This window comes from Vigna umbellata, chromosome 7 (assembly GCF_029865625.1).
Source record: "Vigna umbellata cultivar VRB3 chromosome 7, Vumbellata_1.0, whole genome shotgun sequence".
Classification (NCBI taxonomy): Eukaryota; Viridiplantae; Streptophyta; class Magnoliopsida; order Fabales; family Fabaceae; genus Vigna; species Vigna umbellata.
The window spans coordinates 22,717,447-22,731,140 of NC_142171.1; the positions used below are offsets into that span (position 1 = coordinate 22,717,447).

The 13,694-nt window shown below is 38.2% G+C and overlaps 1 pseudogene across 1 annotated transcript; it reads left to right on the forward strand.

Annotated features, from left to right (window-relative positions):
• The first annotated feature begins 810 nt into the window (after positions 1-810).
• On the forward strand, positions 811-12,251 carry LOC148195452 (ribosome biogenesis protein BOP1 homolog; annotated as a pseudogene). Its single transcript, XR_015781054.1, has 19 exons — positions 811-937; positions 1,031-1,165; positions 1,265-1,348; positions 1,449-1,591; positions 2,354-2,371; positions 3,124-3,232; positions 3,348-3,449; positions 3,547-3,696; positions 3,810-3,918; positions 3,993-4,095; positions 4,209-4,359; positions 4,442-4,574; positions 4,690-4,796; positions 5,041-5,111; positions 5,207-5,267; positions 6,410-6,637; positions 6,744-6,830; positions 7,245-7,421; positions 11,503-12,251. The product of XR_015781054.1 is annotated as a ribosome biogenesis protein BOP1 homolog (transcript).
• Positions 12,252-13,694: the final 1,443 nt, after the last annotated feature.

Consider the following 13,694-nt stretch of genomic DNA (forward strand, 5'->3'; position numbering starts at 1 on the left):
TACTATTTAGATATATATTTTTTATTTTAAATTGTAATTAGAAGTTTAACAAAAATATTAAACACGTATGTCTTTTATAGATTAGAAATACATGTGTACGTGTCTATTTTTTATAATAAAAGAATTATTATTATAATAATGATTCAAATACAAATATTATTGAATTATAAATATTTTTGATAAAAAAGAGTGAGTTGTTTTTTGTTTTTTTGTGGTGTAAATAATTTTTTTATCACGAGTATTTATTTAATTTAAAAATCAATTACTTCAAAAATAAAAGTAAACAGAATTGCATAAAAAAAAGGAAGTAAAAGGCACCCTTCATCAATGTTAAATTTTATTTAAAACATAATTAAAGGTAAAATAAGAATATAAGATAAAACTATTTATATATTTCATTATAAATTTAAAACATAATTTAAAAATAAAATAAGAATATTAAATATATACATTAAAAATGTAAAAAAAAGGAAAAAAATGAAGAATTATATAATTTCATAAAACTTAACGTTATTAAGATGTTAACATTAAACCTTACAATAAATAATTAAAACTAAATCAACAAAATTATGTAATTTAAGATTTATATATATATTTTTACATTTTAAAGTGCAGATATATAATTTGATTTGCTTAAAAAAAATCATACCATGATTCCTATATTGCTTAGGGTACAATTTTATTTTCTAAAGGCAGAGTTTTATGAAGATTGGGCCTAACAAAAAAGCAAAGGCGTGGGAAATCAAATTGCGGCTGACTGAGTAACGACTCGTAAAAGCCTTTCCCTCCTCAAACAAAACCCTAACGCGCCCTAACTTTGAAAATGAAGGGGAAGAAGAAGACGATGCCGAAAAACGACGTCCACGAAGAAGAAGCTCCATTGCCTTCTGATAAGGTTCCTTCGCCATCAGTATCCGATTCTGACTCTGACTACGAGGTGCTATTCTCAAGGAATTCTGACTTCATATAACTTTTTGTAACTGTGACTATATACTAATGCTAGAAGTGTACTTGTGTATTCTGTTTGTAGGACTCTTCTGCAGATGATGACGAATCTTCTGTCTCCCTGGATTCGCAAGCTGAATCAGAGTTCGAAGAAGGTTCCCCTGAGAATGGTAGGTCCGGCGATTTAGAAGCCGAAGGAACTGAATCTTCTGTAGACGAGGTAAACTGCCTTCTGTTCTTAATAACATGGCATCTTTAGCGAGAAGGCCGCGTTGTTGCTTTTGTTACCATAAGTAACGAGTTGAAGAAATCGTTGCAGGACATTGTCAATGGTGAAGGCAGTGGAAATGAGAGCTCTGACCTCCATCAGCCAGGAGCTGAGAGTGACTCCTCCGAGGATGAGGTGATCACTGTCATTGTCTTCTGAAACAGGCTCACGTATTGGATTTTGCCTCATTCTAAGAAGCTGTGTTATGCTTACGCCATTTGTGTTCCTTTTATAGGTGGCTCCTCGAAACACTATCGGAGATGTACCTTTGAAGTGGTATCATATTGGATACGACATAAAGGGCAAGAAGATCAAGAAAAAGGAAAAGCAAGACAAGTTAGATTCATTTCTTGCAAACGTTGACGATTCTAAGAGTTGGTTAGTTTCATTCCTCCTGTGCTACTTATTTCTTCATTTCAATTTCCATTATTGTATTCTTTTCTTCTCATAATGCTTGTAAACACCAACACTCAACTTTACATCCATCTACTCAGGACACACAGAGAGTATGTTCCTCGATGTATATAATATTTTCTTTGAGACGTTACATTTGGTATCCTTTCTATTATGTTGAGGCCTAAATTTTGAATTAGCATTGTTATTTTTTAAACCCTATGCCCCTAAGCAGAACAGATTACAATACATTAAAGAAGGTAAATTGGGTAATTTTCAATAAATAAACAGTGAAGAACTATTATAGGAAGCTGGGGAAAATAGTCAATCATTTATTCAAAATGGGTTCAACCAAATGCACACTAAATATGTCTACCAAAGTCTAATAGTGGAAAAATTGGTAGAATCCTACATGTTCTGATGGAAATACCAGGACATATAGTCTAAGAACTTGAAATTTATGGGTTTAATTTTTTCATCTTTTATATATTAGCCACTTGGTTTTGAACTTTTCCATCAGCCATGGATTACAAGATAAGTATGACCATGGTATTTTGTGGTTGGGTTACAAGGGCAAAATAGCTTTTTTTGCACGAGTCCTATTATGAAATTATTTCTTATTGGTTTCCTTTTCTCTTGTTATAAGTATAGCACGTACATCTGTGGGGGAATATTATTTTATAGTTTGTTAATGTTACTGTCCTTCTAGAAACATATTTGATCTGTCTACATTCTTAAACATTGAAGGCGGAAAATCTATGATGAGTACAATGTTAGGGCCTGGCGAGTGTACGAGGGAAGAAGATATAGGAGGGATAGGGGGGAGGACGAGCGTCCTGAGCAAGGAGGATACCGTACGGTAACGGACGAGCGTTCTGAGCCAGAGATAAAGAGGGGCGAGGACGAACGTCCTCAGCAAGAGGAGCGAGCGGGGCAACAAGGAGTGAGGACGAGCGGCCTGAGCGAACAGAACGAGGACGGACGTTCCGAGCAAGGAGAAAGGACGAGCGTCATGGACGAGCAGAGCATGCGCGAACGTCCTAGGCAAGGGGAGTCGACAAGAGGCGAGGACGAGCGCCCTAAGTGAGGACGAGCGTCCGAAGTAAGGACGAGCGTCCTGAAACACGGGAAACGACAACGAACGTTTAACTAGCAAACGGAAGGACAGGCGAGAATTCAAGGGGGATGCTCAGCATCGTATTCCAGTAATAAATGCAGTAATTAATATAATAAATTAGGATAGAATGATTTCTTCCAGATAATTATAATAAATAGGCAATTAATATTATTCCCTGCCTTTTCTGGAAGGAGTAATTAGTATTAATAATGGAGGCACCTAGAGCTTAGGGTATGTTTTGATTATTTGAGTATTGTAAGAGAGGTTATGCTCTCGTGTGACTGAAGGAGACCCTGCTCCCAGTCATTGGTTGTGTTTGTGATTACCACAGTTGCTATAATAAAGAGTTTTATTCAGTTAAGTACGTACGTTCACCGTGAGAGGCAAGTTACGTGATCAGGCACGTAACATACAATGATGAGGTAGTTGAGCTGACAAAAGATGAAATCAAACTTGTCCGTAGACTGCTCAAGAACCAGGCACCACATTCTGACTTTGATCCTTATCCGGTATGTGTTTAGTTTCCATCTTATTTTAATTTTTAGGGATTTTGAGTACAATTTTAAATATAATTAGTGTGCACAGTTTTCTTCCTAAATTTCATCTCTCCTATGTAATATTCAGGATTATGTTGACTGGTATAAATGGGAAGATGCCAAGCATCCATTGTCTAATGCTCCTGAACCAAAAAGGAGGTTTATTCCTTCAAAGTGGGAAGCTAAAAAGGTAACCATTCCTTTGTTTACTAATGTGGAGATGTTCAGGAGGACATTGGAAACAAATTGATTTTTCTTATCACTTTTAAACTTCCGTGATTCTACAGGTTGTACAATATGTTAGAGCAAGGGAACAATTACTTTTGACAAACCGAAAGAGGAAGATGGTCCATATCTCTTGTGGGGAGATGATTCTGGTTCGACAGAAAAATCAAATCATTTGGCTTACATTCCTGTCCCTAAGCAGAAATTACCTGGTATTAACCGCGACTTACATTTTGGAGAGCCAAAATCTACTAATAGATAATATTTGTTTTTCCTTCTGATTTTGGTGTACCTTGGTGTTTGATAACATAATTTCATTTTGTAGGCCATGATGAATCTTATAATCCTCCTTTAGAGTACATTCCAACTCAAGAGGAGATAAATTCTTATCAATTGATGTTTGAGGAAGACCGTCCTAAGTTTATTCCAAAAAGGTACTTTGTTTCAGGGCAAACGTTTTTACTCCCTTCTTTCTGTAGTGTCGGGCTAATAAATGTTACTTGGTCAGGTTTACGTCTATGAGGAGCATCCCTTCATATGAGAATGCTATGAAGGAATCCTTTGAACGTTGTTTGGATCTGTACTTGTGCCCTCGAGTTCGGAAAAAGCGCGTGAGTGAAATATCTGTCAGAGAACTAGTTTACTGATTTGATTTTTGGTGCGAATGTGTGTATACTATAATTGGTATAATTTGTTCACTTTTTCTTTTCTTTCCGTGTTCTAGCTTAATATTGATCCTGAATCTTTATAGCCAAAGCTTCCGAGTCGAAAGGAGCTTAAGCCTTATCCCATAACACGCTATATTGAGTATAAAGGCCATGAAGATGCTGTTACATCAATTTCCATTGAAGCTTCAGGGCAATGGATGGCTTCAGGTATGAATATTGATGACATATATTGCTGTTTCAATTTAGGAAGGATGGAGATGGGTCTCTAACTTTTCTGCTATCTGCTCAGGTTCAAGTGATGGAACTGTCCGTGTCTGGGAGGTTGAAACTGGCAGATGTCTTAGGCGGTGGGAAGTTGGTGAAGCTGTCAGCTGTGTTTCCTGGAATCCTCTGCCTGATATGCATATTCTAGCTGTTTCTGCGTAAGTCTGATTTTATTGGCTATTAAGAGTCATATACCTTTTGTTCTATAAAATTCTTAATGTTTATATATGGTTTGATTGTGAAAATAAATCAATGGTAAATCTTTGGTTTTAGGGGACAAGATGTACTTTTACTGAACACTGGTTTGGGGGATGAAGAATTGCAGAACCAGATTAAGGAGCTTCTCTGGATTGACTCTTCAACAGCATCAGATGACTCTGGTCAGTGCTTTTGTCACTTTGGTTTTGATCTAAACATTCAATAGAAGGCTCCAAGAGATCCAAACTCTCAAGTTGGCCTATGAACCCCAACTGAGCTTTTTATTGGAAGGGGGATCGGCTTAAAGTTTAAACCTAACTGGTCACTTGGGTGAATGTTGATTTGTTATTTATATCAATGCTTATGAGATTTTATGTCCCAGAATCGTGGTTTTGTTTTTTTTTCTAATCATGCCCGAGTTTGCAGGTGATAAAGCACCTAGTGTAAGCTGGCTTAAAGATGACAAACATATGGGTTTAAGGTTAAGGCACTTCAAGGTGTTTTCACATTTGTTTCCATTTCCATCTTGGTTCACTTGTTGATTGAATTTCTGTAGTTGTTCAATTAAACATTTGTGGATTTGTTTTTGCAGACAGTTACTGCTGTAGAATGGCACCGGAAAGGTGACTACTTTTCAACCGTGATGCCAACAGATATCCTTTTTAAGTGTTTCTTCTGATCAATTTATGCATACCTAATTATTCATTGGTTTATTGCTCAACACTACATGGCTCTGGTGATGATTGTTTATGATTTTTTTCCTTTATATTTTTTGGTATATTATTGACTTTTGTTATTGTTGGGTGTATGCAAATAAATGTGCACGTGCTTTCATTGCACAAATATTAGTGCAACATATCTGGATGGCAAGGGAATCTTATTTTGTTCAACACAGCACTAGGCATGGCTGGCTTTTAACTTCAATTAGAATAAACATAACCTTTTGGCCTTGAGCTGCTATTTGTCGTGTTATTCCTCCTGTTGCATGCCATGCATCATTAATGGCTGTGTTTAGAATGTGGTTTCTTTACCTATGGAATTTACTGAAAACAAATCGTATTGAACTAGTTCTTGATTACCAAATTTTTAGCTGAATTGTTTTCTGACTGAATTATATGAAATTTAGAGGGATATAAATATATTAAAGGTTTAATCATTCACTAAGTCCCTATTTTCGCATGGAATCTCAATTTCGTCCCTTTCTTTCTGAAAATCTCAATTGGGTCCCAATTTTATGAAAATTGCAACAAATCGATCCTTTCCGTTAAATAGTGTCAAACGGCGTTAAAAAAATTGATGAGTGAATGCTGAGATGACGAACGAGCGCTCGTCCAGCAGCGAACGAGCGCTCGACCACCGAACGAACGGTCGTCCAGTGTGGAACGAACGGTTGTCCACCAGAGAACGGACGCTCGTCGACCTCTTACTGCTGGACAACCGTTCGTTCCACACTGGACGACCGTTCGTTCGGTGGTCGAGCGCTCGTTCGTTGCTGGACGAGCGCTCGTTCGCTGCTGGACGAGCGCTCGTTCGCTGCTGGACGAGCGCTCGTTCGCTGCTGGACGAGCGCTCGTTCGTCATCTCAGCATTCACTCATCAATTTTTTTAACGTCGTCCAGCCAAATTAACGGAAAGGATCGATTTGTTGCAATTTTCATAAAATTGGGACCCAATTGAGATTTTCAGAAAGAAAGGGACGAGATTGAGATTCCATGCGAAAATAGGGACTTAGTGAATGATTAAACCTATATTAAACTAAGGGGTTGGTTGGTTTTTTCCTTGACAATTTCTTTACGTGAGTCCAGAGCAGTTTTGATACACCAGTTATCCAAGAAGCTTACGCAAAAACTTCCTTTCAAATTACATGGACTTGCTGTTAGGTCAACCTTCCATCCATCCCGTTCCATCTTCTTTGTTTGTACGAAAAAGAACGTTCGTGTGTATGATTTATTAAAAACTAAGGTCATAAAAAAGCTTGATACTGGGCTTCTTGAAGCCTCGTCTATTGCAGTTCATCCTGGAGGTATGATTATTGTTGTCATAGAATTATATTGTAATCACTTCCTCTTCTACTCATAAAATGCAGAATGTTACTCATCATAATTGTTTGTCGTATGTATTCCATGCAGGTGATAATTTAATTGTGGGTAGTTAAAAGGGCAAGATGTGTTGGTTTGACATGGACCTTTCATCTAAACCATATAAAATTCTTAAGTAAGTATTTTTTTGTCTGCTAATTGAAGGAATGCAAACTCGTTACTTTTTTTTGTGCCAGAGTAGTTCTCTGCTTGTGAACGCACAACTTATTATATAGTATTGGGCTATAAAGCCTTCCATGTCCTTTACCAATTTGTGTGGTAGCTGATTAGAAAATTAGCTATGCCAGTGAATGTGTCAAATTATGTTGATGTTATATTATGATAACAGCTCCCCCATTCATTATGTTTAAATTACAATTTCCTGTTTAATTGGGATATCGTTTGAAATTTTAAATTTATTATAACATGATGAGTTCCCTTTGTGTTAGCATGGCCACTTCATATATATAGCTACAAAATTTCATTATTTGAAAAAACTAAACTAACAGGGCGTAGAGGACATAAAATAACTATGGTTTATTTTTTGTATTGGTCACCCAAAAGATATCAACAATGTCATCTTTCACCGCACATATCCATTATTTGCTTCATGTTTAGATGACTGCACTGCATATGTTTTTCATGGAATGGTTTATTCTGATCTCAATCAAAATCCCCTTATTGTTCCTTTGGAAATTCTTCGTGGTCATACCAGTTCAAATGGCAGAGGTGAGTCTTTATGTTAATAAATTTGGGATCCAATTTTTTTTGAAAGCAATCAGTTTTGTGAAAGTCATCTGGTATGAGAAAACGGGTGACTCTACTTGGGAAGTGGAAGATGCTATGAAGGATTTGTATCCCCATCTGTTCGAGACTCCGTCCTAATTTTCGAGGACGAAAATTTTTGTAGTTGGGGGGAATGTGAGGTTTCAAAAAAAAAAAAAATGACGTGGCGAGCCTCGAGTGCGCCACCTCAGCGACGCACAGCAGAGTGGGACGCCCACTAACGAGCGCCAGCTCGTTCGCACATGGAGCTGAGGCAGGAATCGGAAGTGGAAACCACGTGGCGACTGCAGAGTGGACGACCGTCCAGCATGGCCGACAGGAGCGTGGAGCGCACCGCAGAGTGGGGACGTGCGCCGTCCTGGGAAAGTGGCTGCCAGACTGGACGTGCGCTGGATGGGAGTGGAAACAAATTGGAGATTTTGAACTTATTCTCCACTCCCTCTGCGCGCACCTTCCCTGCCAAATTTCCAAGAATTTTCTCCTCCTTCTCTCTACACCTGAACCTCCTTCTCTCTCTAGAACCACCACTGTTTCATCTCCTCCAATTCTGGGCTCCGGCAGCGTAGATGGACGCACGACATCCAGGGCTTCCAGAGAGGACGTTCGGTTGGAGACGCTGGACTGAGTAGTGTAAATCTGAGTTTGATGTTGGGGCACGTTCGTATTGTTGGAGTGACGAGCGTTGGCAGTAGGAGAATCAGTGTTGGAGAGGTCGTGTCTCTGTGATTGTGGACGTTCGGTCATTTCCAGGTAAGGGAAGCTTACTTAATTTAACTGTTTTTGATGTATGTTATGTATGAACGTTCGTTATTTTACTGTATGTAGTAATGCATGATGAATGATATGAATGATGGTATGAACGTTCGTTATTTCACTGTATGATGTTACTATGGCTGATTTGCATGAACGTTCGTTATTTTGAATGTACGAGAATATTATATGTTGATTTGGATGTGATTTAGATGCATGAACGTTCGTTACTGGGATGAAATGAAATATATGAAAGTTCATGATGTGAGTCGTATGAAAAATGAGATTTTCTTGATGTGAACGAGTGGAACTATGAGAAATGAACTGGAAATGAAAAATGAATTGTAAGAGGATTTTATGAACATGTACGTTCGTACTGAACAGTCATTTACCGTTCGGTTTTTCCCCAATAAAAGGTTTGAAATTGTTGATCCTGTCATTTTGATAAATCACTGTTTAAGGACGAACGTCCTCGTCCTAAATTGCCATGCTTGAGCGTTCGGCCAAGCACTGTTTTGATCTTCTATTTTTAATTCCCATGATATTTTACGTTCGTTACTGAGACGGTCTCTGACCGCTCGGTTTTTCTGGCCAACATGATAAAGTCCATGGTTGAGGACGAACGTCCTCATCCTAGAATGCTCTGTTTGAGCGTTCGGTCTGACACTGTTGAATCTGATTCTTTTGATAAATTTCTCTCTTTTGTTGTACTTGTATAATTGTATGTAACAGTGTATGTTCCCGTTCGTATCACTTCTTCAAATATGCTTTAATTTATTTATCAACATCTGTTAATTTAAGTTATTGAACGTTCGGTCTTACACCGGACGATCATACTGGAAAGCGTTCGGTCTTACACCGAACGTACGCTCAAAGTGACGTGTGGTCTCATACCGAACGTTCGTCCTAATTGCTGTTCAGTCTTATACTGAACGCTCGTTCTGTCTGGTGTTCGGTTCATGATGAGCGCTCGCTCGAGATGGTGTTCAGTCTTATACCGAACGCTTGATTTAATTGGCGCTCGGATTGGCATTGAGCGTTCGTACTTTTGTGTGCTCGATTTTAATGGGAGCGTTCGTTCAAATTTTGGGTTCGGTCTTACACCGAACGATCGTTCAAAATTGGTGTTCGGTCTCATACCAAACGTTCGTTCAAATTGGTGTTCGGTTTCAGATTGAGAGCTCGCTATTATTGGTGCTCGGTCTCACACTGAGCGTTCGTTCTGATTGTGCTCGGTTTGAACTGAGCGTTCGTCCTAAAGTGGGACTCGGTCTTATACTTAGCCTTCTTTCTCAACGGTGCTCGGTATCATTTTGAGCGCTCGTATTATTTTCCTCAAAACGTTCGTCCAAAGGACAGTACCAGATTTGGAAATTTCCGAACTTAAACCGTTCGTTCTTTGATTCGAACGAGCGTCCTTTTGGGTCGCATTTATAGCGTTCGTCCTCGGTTTTTGAGGACAGAACGTTCGGTCTTGGTGGATTTTTTATGAATGGTGGAAAAGGATTATGTATTAATGAATAGTACTTGATGAACAGTGAATGATGAATGATAAATGATGAATAGTAAATGATGAAGATTACATGAGATGAATGGTAATATTGTGACTGTTGAAAGAGCGTTCCGGGGAGGAACGACTTAAGATTTGATTATTGAGATTTGTAATGTATGAATGTGGTAAGCTTAGCCGGTCGTTCATCCTGATGTTCCGTGAGTACTCGTTCTCACGTAGAGAGGGTACGTCATGTGTGGGAATGGCAGGAGGTCCTAGTCCTGGTATTTATATGGACAGATAGGATTAACCTCGGGTGGCAGCTGATGAGAGTTCCAGTTACTACATCACCCGGGTGCACGAACACCGAAGCTACACAGAGTTCATACAGTCCGGACTGTTAGTCGTGTTGAGTTTTAATATGTGAATACGTTAAAGTGGATTGTTATGTAATGAATGTGTATGTTGAGATATGCATGTATGTTGAATTATTCACCTGAAATTACATGTTGATGCATGAGTTAAATTACGTAAGCTTACCCTTTCGTTTTCCTTGTGTTGTCCACTGTATTTGTACGTTCGTCTTGTCATTGCAATGATCATCCGTGTGGATGTGAGCAGATGGAGACGAGCGTTTGGAAGAAATGCTGAATGAAGAGAATCTGGTTGATGTCGAAGTGAAGATCGAGCAGTGAGACCGCTCGACCTGTATTGTATTTTGTTGAACTGAGTAGTCGTTCGACAACCTCTTGTTTTAGTTTAAATTTAATTCGACCGATCGGTGTTTGACTTGTGTAAACCGTTCGGTCAGGTGTCTTGTACATTCGGTTTTAAATTGTAAACTCGTATGGACGTGCGGTTGTGCGCGCTCGTCCTAAGATATTGGATTGACACTCAAGGACGTTCGTCCTTGAGCGTTCGTTTATTTTCTGAACTCTTTAATTTTTGTTTTAGTGGAAAACTGTTTGAATTATTATTAAATGTGATTTTCTAAATTTATAGTTTTGGCTGTATTTTTGGGATGTCACATCACCCAAAAGATATCAACAATGTCATCTTTCACCGCACATATCCATTATTTGCTTCATGTTCAGATGACTGCACTGCATATGTTTTTCATGGAATGGTTTATTCTGATCTCAATCAAAATCCCCTTATTGTTCCTTTGGAAATTCTTCGTGGTCATACCAGTTCAAATGGCAGAGGTGAGTCTTTATGTTAATAAATTTGGGATCCAATTTTTTTTGAAAGATCAGACCAACTTAAAAAATAAACGAGTCCAGTGTTTTAACTATCAAATCAGTTCAGGATAGAAGGATCAGAGGAGCCTAGATGTTATAGCCTTGTCTAGAAAGGGGAAAAAACAAGTCAAGCATTTGAAAACTATAAAATCAGTTTAGGATAGTACTTGGTAGGAGGATAAAAATATCCAAACTATAGTACTTTTTATGTTATAATAATGGCACAATCTTGTTTACAGATAAATGGATACTCGTTATACTGGCTGCTTTGGTTCTAGATGATTGATTCATTAGCGTAGGAAAAATAAACAGTCTCTGAATGATCAGTCCAACCTTCCAAGCATTTTGTTGGCCTTTGTTTTCATCTTTATGCAATATGTAGATGTAATCTGTTCTCACGATTGCCGTTATTTGATAAACCAACCCTGAGTATGTGGTTGGTTGATGATTGCCCATTACATTCTTATCTGACAATGCATTCGAGAACAATTACTTATATGCTAAACTTCTTGATCTTACTTGGAAGTTGTCTGCATTGCAGGGATACTAGACTGTAAATTTCACCCTAGACAGCCATGGTTATTTACAGCTGGTGCTGATAAACTGATCAAACTTTACTGTCATTAGTATAAATACGGATATACAGGCGTGTGATTGGTCGACAAAATCTAGGATGGTAGCCTGCAACTTTTCAACAATTTTGTTCCTCATTTCTTAAATAGAAAACACTGCAAGGCAAAATGAAGGGCACCCAAAATAGCGAGGTTCTTGCTCTGGTTTTTTGAATTGTTTGTTTTTCACACATATTTGTCGTTCTAAAATCTTTAGCCGAAGTATCATTCCAGGAATTCATATCCACAAAACCTCGCTTGCGGTTAGAATAGAACTGCATTTTTTATGTAACTTGTCAGGTATGAGAAACCAAATTATTCGAAGACACCCAGCGCATGCTATTTGAGGGAGATTGAATGTGGCATTCTGTTTGGTTGTATTATAGTTAAAAACATCGAGTAATACTGTTTACAGTTTGTGTACGTCAATTACTGAGTTTGCAGTTTCGACGGTGTAGTGAGGCTTGCCACAAGAAATGAGCGCAATTATTCCGTGTTATGAAACACAAGATTTATTTTAGAGACTACTGGTAAATTTATATTATTGCTTTAAATCTGCGCAATTGTGTTTAAAATTGCGTTGTAGTAATTGGGTATCTCGAGTAAATTATGTTTGTACATTGCCAAATTAGGCTTCTTACCGTTCTTTGAGGAAAATGTTCGCATTAACCAAGTATCAAGACAGCGATGCAAAAGATTGTTCTGAATGATAAAAACCCACAGTTGTACTTATGAAATAGGCGTATTAGTGTGCGTAGATGGGGATTAATTTTAGAATCGAGTAATAGGAAGGAAAAAGGTGTAACTTAATTACGATGCAGTATAAAATTTCTCAGTAGTAGTCTGATCAAAACGCGATTAAAATAGAAGTAATGTGTTAGGATATAAAGAATTCATTAACATGATTAGAATATCATTGGTTAGTTAGTTGATTAGTGTGACATCCCAAATATATACCTCATACATATATAATTAAGACGTCATCATGCATAATACATGAAAGCAGTCAAGAGTATTTAAGGATTACAGCCATCCTCAGAATAGTGCAAAAATTGACAATACGATTATTGGAATCTCCCATGGAAATCACGGAAAATTTAAAACTTAAAATACACACAAATGTAATTAAACGAGTTCACGAAATAAGAATTAGTAATGTTAGGTTGCAGCACTGCCGTCTCCATCAAGAGCTGCTCCCAAGGTATCCTCCCCGCCATCTGCTCCCATCCAAGTGGATGATCATCGCCAAATAACATATCCAAATTGGCACACAACACAAACAATGCAAGGGTGAGCTAGATATAAAAAGCATGTTATCATACATAGATTCATATGAAAGAACAGTAAATTGACATTACAAGACTTGTTACTTTATACCTCGACTTGTTACTTTATAGACCGACTCGTCTGGACTAGAATGATTACCGAGCTATGGCGGGTCCTGCACCCGTGGTGGCTTTATGAAACTTGGGCACTACCGCCTGGTGAAACTTTGGGGCACTCCCGCCCGACCACAATCACGAGGTTAATCCGTTATCACTCACCTTGGGTCATGTGGAAGCACCCAAGACTAGGACCTCCTGCTACTCCTCACCACATGGTTCAATCCTCTCTACATGAGAAGAAAGACCATTGGAGCTTCAGGATGACCCCCAAAACTGAGCTACCATGTAATCATTCTATACAACCCCCAAAACACCACCATGTATCCTCTCCTTGAGGATCATGGAATTACGTCCATAAATCATATTGTTACTTTGAAACTTAACCACAATTATGAATAATCAGATACCACCATATTAACACAACAAATCCGACATATTTCATACATTCACATATTTTCACATAAATTACATCAGAATATTCATTCTAAATATTTGCACATTTAATCCAACCGAAAAGCAAGGGAACTTATAGTCGAACACCATTTAACGGACCATCATTGGGCTGAATACTATTCACCAAATGCCATCTTCCGAGCGTTACTGGACGAACGTCAGGAACGAACTTCATGACGAATGAACGCCATTTCTGAACGATATGGACGAACGTCATTTCGGAATGTATGGCCGAACGTGATTTTTGAAAACGGGACGAACTTCATTAACCTAATTGGACGAAC